This window comes from Micromys minutus (genome assembly GCF_963924665.1).
Source record: "Micromys minutus genome assembly, chromosome: X".
In the NCBI taxonomy this organism is placed as follows: Eukaryota; Metazoa; Chordata; class Mammalia; order Rodentia; family Muridae; genus Micromys; species Micromys minutus.
Genome location: NC_137970.1, coordinates 82,479,638 through 82,485,637, shown reverse-complemented (window position 1 = coordinate 82,485,637; position 6,000 = coordinate 82,479,638). Strand labels below are relative to the sequence as shown.

Here is a 6,000-nt window from a genome sequence, read left to right as displayed (position 1 = left end):
CCATTTTACTCTCCAACTTATCCCAAGACTCATTCTGTTCTGAAGACAGAAAAAAAAATAGAATTACTTAGGAAAGACAGGAGAACTTGAAAACTAGTTAGACTGGGGTAGCTAATAAAGAACTTTAAACATTGTCAAATAGCTCTTACATTTAGATGAAGAGAAGGAAGGCAGAAAGGGGTGAGTGTGGAAACAGTTACTGTGTACCTGTGATGTGCAAGCTACTGCCTACCATTGAATAGCAAAAGCCACATCATTATCAACATAGAAGGAAACAGGCTCAGAAAGTTTATGTAACTTTTTAAAAAATTTAAGTCAAGTCACATTTGACTCTAAGTTCTTGTTTTTTTGGATTGTATCGTGTTACTCCCCCGAGGAAGCTAGAGGTTGTAGTTAAGGCAAGATTGTCACTATGTTGGTTTTAATATAAAAATGAAAGGATAATGAAACAATTGGCTGCCTAACTCTGGGAATAAAATAGAATACTATGGGACGTTCATGATAGCCCTCTGGGTACCTTGAGACCCTGTAGTAAGTAAGCTATCTAAGCAAATGAAATCTGGTAAAGTGATCAAATATTATATGGCAATATAAGTTCTAGAGAGCCATTTCTTATACTGCATTTGTCTATGCATAGCACGACACTTGAACATATCTTACCTCTAGTTTTCTTTTGTAGCATCCTTGGATACCAAATCAGAGAGAGAGAGAGAGAGAGAGAGAGAGAGAGAGAAAGAGAGAGAGAGAGAGAGAGAGAGAGAGAGAGGAGGGGGGGAGAGAAACCATTTTGAAACTTTGTGAGAACAGACAAATGTTGAGTAGAATTTTATATTCCTTCCATGTGACCCACTCATTCAACTATAGGCACACGATTATACTGGAAAGGTAAGGTTTATCGTCAAAAGACAGCAAAGGAGTTAAACACGCATAAGCCAAAAAGTGAGCCTCAGCTTTGTATTACATGTATGAAAGAACCCATTTGAGGTAGATAATAAACTTAAACATAAAACTTGGAACTGTTAACAATCACATAACAAAAATATAGGAGAAAATGCATGAGTTGTAGAACTAGACACATTTATTAGACACATCTACAAAATGTGGTTCATAAAAGTATATTTTGATAAAAATCAAAACCTTTTGGGTTCATTAGGTAGTTCAGTGGTTAAAGCTCTTGCCAAACAGCCAGTAACAAGCATGAGGATCAGAGCTGGGATCCCTAGAATCCACATAAATGCTACCATGTTGTGGCAGCTCCCTGTAAGTTCCGGTGAAGACAAGAGCCCCAGCTGCAAGCTGGCCTGCTAGACTAGTTGTGTGTGAGAGCACCAGGGTCAATCAAGAGACCTTCTCTCAAATAGAATAAAGTGATTAAAGAAGAGTCCTGACATGGGCCTCAGTCCCCCATACATATATATACACTCAAATGAACACTCACACATCTAAGCACACATATAAAATACACAGGCAAACCACATATACAAATCCCTATAAGAAACCATATTTTATCTGCAAAAGCCCATGAAAAAAGAATACAAGATAAGCTACAGACTAGGAAAAATATTCGAAGAGATCTCCAAATGTCAAATGAGCACAAGAAAAGATGATAGATAGCATTAGACATTAGAGCCTTGCATAATGTATGGGTGTGATTCTAGTGCTTTGAAAATTAAAGCAAGAAGACAATAAGTTTGAGATCAGAATGAGACACAAACAGGTTCAATCAAAAAGGGAAAAAGATACAAATATCATTAAATATTAAGAAACTACAATTAAAACAAAATGAAATATAAGTTAAATGACGGTTCTCTCATTTTATTCTTCAATAGTGTTTTAGCTAACCAAAGTCCCTTGTATTTCAATATAAACTTCGGAATAAATTATCTATGTTTATAAAAATACTTACTATAAGCTAAACCCAAAATGAGATAAATCTACTAGAATAAATTAATAAGATTAATAGCAGCAGTAAATGCTGATAGAAGTGCAATAAGCTGGATATCAAATAAAATGGCAATGGTCATATTTTTAAAAATTATAGTTGCTATAAAAGAACTGCACAGTTTTTATAACTATATCATATATGCATCTGCTAAACAAACAAGAGGTTCATTGTTGGGCATTTATCTTAGAGCAACATAATATTGTTTATGCAAAAATTATAGACACATATTTGAAACAAATTTTCTTGTAGTAGCCCAAATTTAGAGTCAGTCCCTAAATAAAATACAACCTTATCACAAAATATTGTGCAACAATAAAAGAAGCAAGCTATTGATAGGTGGAATCACTTGAATTTGCTTTTAGAAGACTCTTTGGGAGAAATCTACTTTTGCTAAATAGAGAAAGTAAGGCACACAGTCATCAGCTTATTTTGGAAAAGAACTGGTAGAAAGGCTACATTTTTATTCATCTAAAGTAGAGATGCAGTTTAAGGATCAAGACCAGAGCTAAAACAAGGACCACAACATTTATACTAATAAAGAATCTCTCAGGGAATTCCAGCAGCCACATTTACTGTTGCCAACAAAATGTATAAACGATCTTGAGTGGATTCAATAGAACTAATTAAGTGGAACCAATTGACAATGATAACTTGCTTTAAGCCACTAAGTGTGGGGATGTTTTATCATGCAGTAATCTAGATACTATATCAACTAGCAGGGCTGAGTGGTTTTAGCCAGCTAGATGAGGCTTTCAATCTCAGTAAGCCTATTTATTTCAAAAGCTAGGATTCATGATTGTCCCTGTTTCTTAAAACCCATTCCCCGAATACTTCTGTAAGCGTGCTGGAAAGGATGGTGAAAGTTGGGGCACAAACACAAAGGAAACTGAACAAGCAGTCCTAGCTCTAGAAGAACTCTAGTTAGTGATACAAAATATCAGCACATTAAATGGCACAGAAACTGTTATAAGGCAACACAGCTCCAAGTTCAAACTAATTTACTAAAGCACAAATTAAATGCATGTGGCAATGTATGGCTACTTGGGCAGCAGAATGGAACTAGACACATTAAGCCCCCAAGGCAACATCTCAGAAAGGGCGTCTCTCTCTCGTTAGCAATGAAATAAACATCTCCAGCAATGCAAGGCCTGGCTGAATGATACTAATACTTAAGTAGGTAGAAAAAGGAGGATTCCTTCTAAGGACAATTATTCTTGTTTTGATTTTCATTTGTTCCTTGCTCCCAATGTGTGGGGTTTTGTTTGTTGGCTTTTCTTGCTTTTTACTAACCACAACTTCACTCAGCATCAATTGCATTTCCGTCTGTAGACTAGAGATAAGAGGGTGTAAGGAGTTAAGACTCAGGATATATGAGTTAGACTCTCAAATATGTCATTTACTATCTGTGTGACCTTGCATACATCCACCGCCCATGTCGGTTTTCACTTCTGAAGAAGTTGATTTGACTGGCATAAAAGGTCCCCAGCATCTCATAAGGCTACTGATAGATTTTGTTTTTGTTTTTAGTGTGTAAGACAAGTGTCAAGGTTTTCAATACTAATATTGATGTAGTAGTACGTTGTATGCATTCCATGAGCCATGAAGTGGGACACAGATGTTTAGAATATGAGTCCCACTTTTATAGCATCTCTGTAACTGTAGTCTGACACCTAAGTACACATCAGCAGTAGTGTGTTTGCGAGCTCCAGAAATACTACGCACTCTTCCTGTTTTGAATTTTAAAGGTCAGGCCCTTAGTCCAATATAGAGTCTGCGGGACTGGTGAAACAGTGGTGGCCATGATTTCTGGCCACTTCAAATTTTTCTCAAAACATTTAACAGTTAGTAGGCACCCTTCCCACACGGTTTGGGAGAGCAATGTAGCAGAAACTAGATTTCGGATTTCCCCTCAGTCTCCCTCCCTCATTCTCATCATGTTCAGAAAAACACCAAGCCGTTCTCACTTGTGATGATGATATGAGGAATGCCCTGAAATGATCAGATGTGTCGTAGGGTGTGATCTGTAAGGCCAATTCAACTTGCACACAGACCACAGTTGAGGAGCAGATCAGGTGCAGAGGAAGGGTCCCTGGCCCGCAGGAGAGAAGGCGAGGTGCATCAATGTGGAGGAGTCATGGGTAGTTAAGAGTTAGGGTCTTCAGGACAGGCAGCATAGGTGGGGAGCTCTTCAGAGCATCCACTGCAGAGGCAGAGGATGGGTTGCAGAAGATGCGCGGTCCCTTTAAGACCCCAATGCTCTACTAGCCAAAGGAGGGGTGTGTGGTGGGGGCGCTGCGTGATGGGAAAGTGCCGGCTGAGCCTCACACTTTCTCCCCATTTTGGAACTTTCGGGTCTGGGATGTAGAAATAAAGCCCAGTGCTGGGATAAAAAAGGGTGCCTGTTTGCAGCGGCTTGGGCTGCTCACAGGAGAACTTCCCGCCAGCTCCAGGCGGCCAGGCCAAGTGGGGAGCGGACAGGCGGGCGGGCAGGTGGCCCCGGGCTGCCGCGCCCGCGCCTTGGCTCTGCCCCCTGGAGCCAAGAGAGCCTCTGCTCCCTCGTGGTGCGAGGGCGGTGATGTTTTTCCTCCCACCCACTTTTGAGTCCCCCCTCCCCCTTCGCGCGCACTCAAGTTCTCGCCACAACCTGCGAGCCCCAGACCTCGGAGGAGCGCCCCAGGGAGCTCAGAGCTTGTGCAAGCGTGGCAGAAGGAGGAGGCCAGTGCCCAGGTCAGTAAGCAGTGCCTTATGCCTTTCCCCTCACCTCTATCTTGCTTTCCAATCTTTTCACAGGTGGGTTGCATTCTGTTGCCTGAAACTGCCCTTGGACGTTCCCACAGGGTGCTTTGAACTTTGGGACCCGCCATTCCAACCAGTTCTATAGTCCTGCTGACCGAATGAAGGTAGAACCCCAGGAACCCCCAAGAAACAGACCGGGAGCTGGGGATTTGAACCCACAACTGCTGCTCCCTGTCCGGCCGGTCTTTGTACGTGTACTGGTACTTCTTAGCCTTCCAGAGGCAGTGATTCCCTGCCAAGCTACCTATGGGTTCTGTGCGCTGCTTTATTACTCCATGTGGTTAAGGAAGAGCCAGTTTTGCTTCTTTAGTCAAGTACTGTGGACTGATTTACAATTTAATGAAACAGGAGGCAAGCTGGGAGGAGAGGCTCCTGTCTCTTTTGGGCATCCTCCCCATCTCACCCCTTATTTTTTTTTTTTTTTTTTTTTTCTCAAGCCCAGACCTCTGGGATCAGAATTTGACATACTAGGCTCAAAAAATAAGTGGGACTGCGGGAATTCAGGGCCTGAAAAAAGCTACCTTCCAGCCCTGCCACTAAGTCAATTCTAATTTCTGTCTCCCTCCAGTGCACTCCCCTGTGTTTGACAGTATAATTGTATGGAGTCAAACTGAATGCTAGATCAGAAGGTGTTTTCTAAGCCCAAAACATGGCATTCTCTTTGTCAGTCACAAGCGTGATGAAGGCTCTGCCTCTGACAAGAGATACATTGGACTCCAACTCTCATCCTTCTCTGGTAACCCACCAGGAGTTAAGGGTGGTTTTATTGTTGGGTAGCCTGGTGAGAGGATTTCAGCTGATGGACAAGGACTGGGGTCTCCAGTGTCTTTCTTATTGTCAGGAAGAAAATTGCTACCCAAGGGGGCTATCCCACCGATGTCATTGACTGAAATTACAAAGTCAAGCTTCTCCCTGAGCCTCAAAGAGACTCTGTCAAGTGTAAAGTGGTGTGTGTCAAATGGATGTAACTGTCGTCTTTTCTTTGAAGAAGTCTCTGGTTCTGTTCTGCTCAGGAGATGTGCTTTGAGAATGTGTGGCCCAGATGATCTTGCAATTACAACCTAGCAAGGAGCAATTGGCCCCTTTGCTTAATGCAAATGAGCAATTCGAACACTGATTTTCTAGAGACACCGGAATTGATGCCTTTCTCTGGGTATCTGACACATTTCTTCATCTCTTAGAAAGCCCAAACACTCTCCCTCCCCATCTTCACTCCTTAGGGTTATTTGCAGGATTTTGTTTTCTTTGTTTCGTTCTTC

General features: G+C 41.7%; 1 protein-coding gene across 2 annotated transcripts in view; it reads left to right on the top strand.

Moving 5' to 3' along the window:
• Positions 1-4,547: 4,547 nt before the first annotated feature.
• CHRDL1 (chordin like 1) overlaps positions 4,548-6,000 on the top strand; it is a gene marked incomplete at its 3' end in the record, with an annotated part of 106,019 nt that continues 104,566 nt past the window's right edge. The window contains exon 1 of one of the 2 annotated variants that reach the window (XM_080909615.1): positions 4,548-4,672. The remainder of the gene's footprint in view (positions 4,673-6,000) is intronic. The other variant, XM_080909614.1, reaches the window with a different exon arrangement.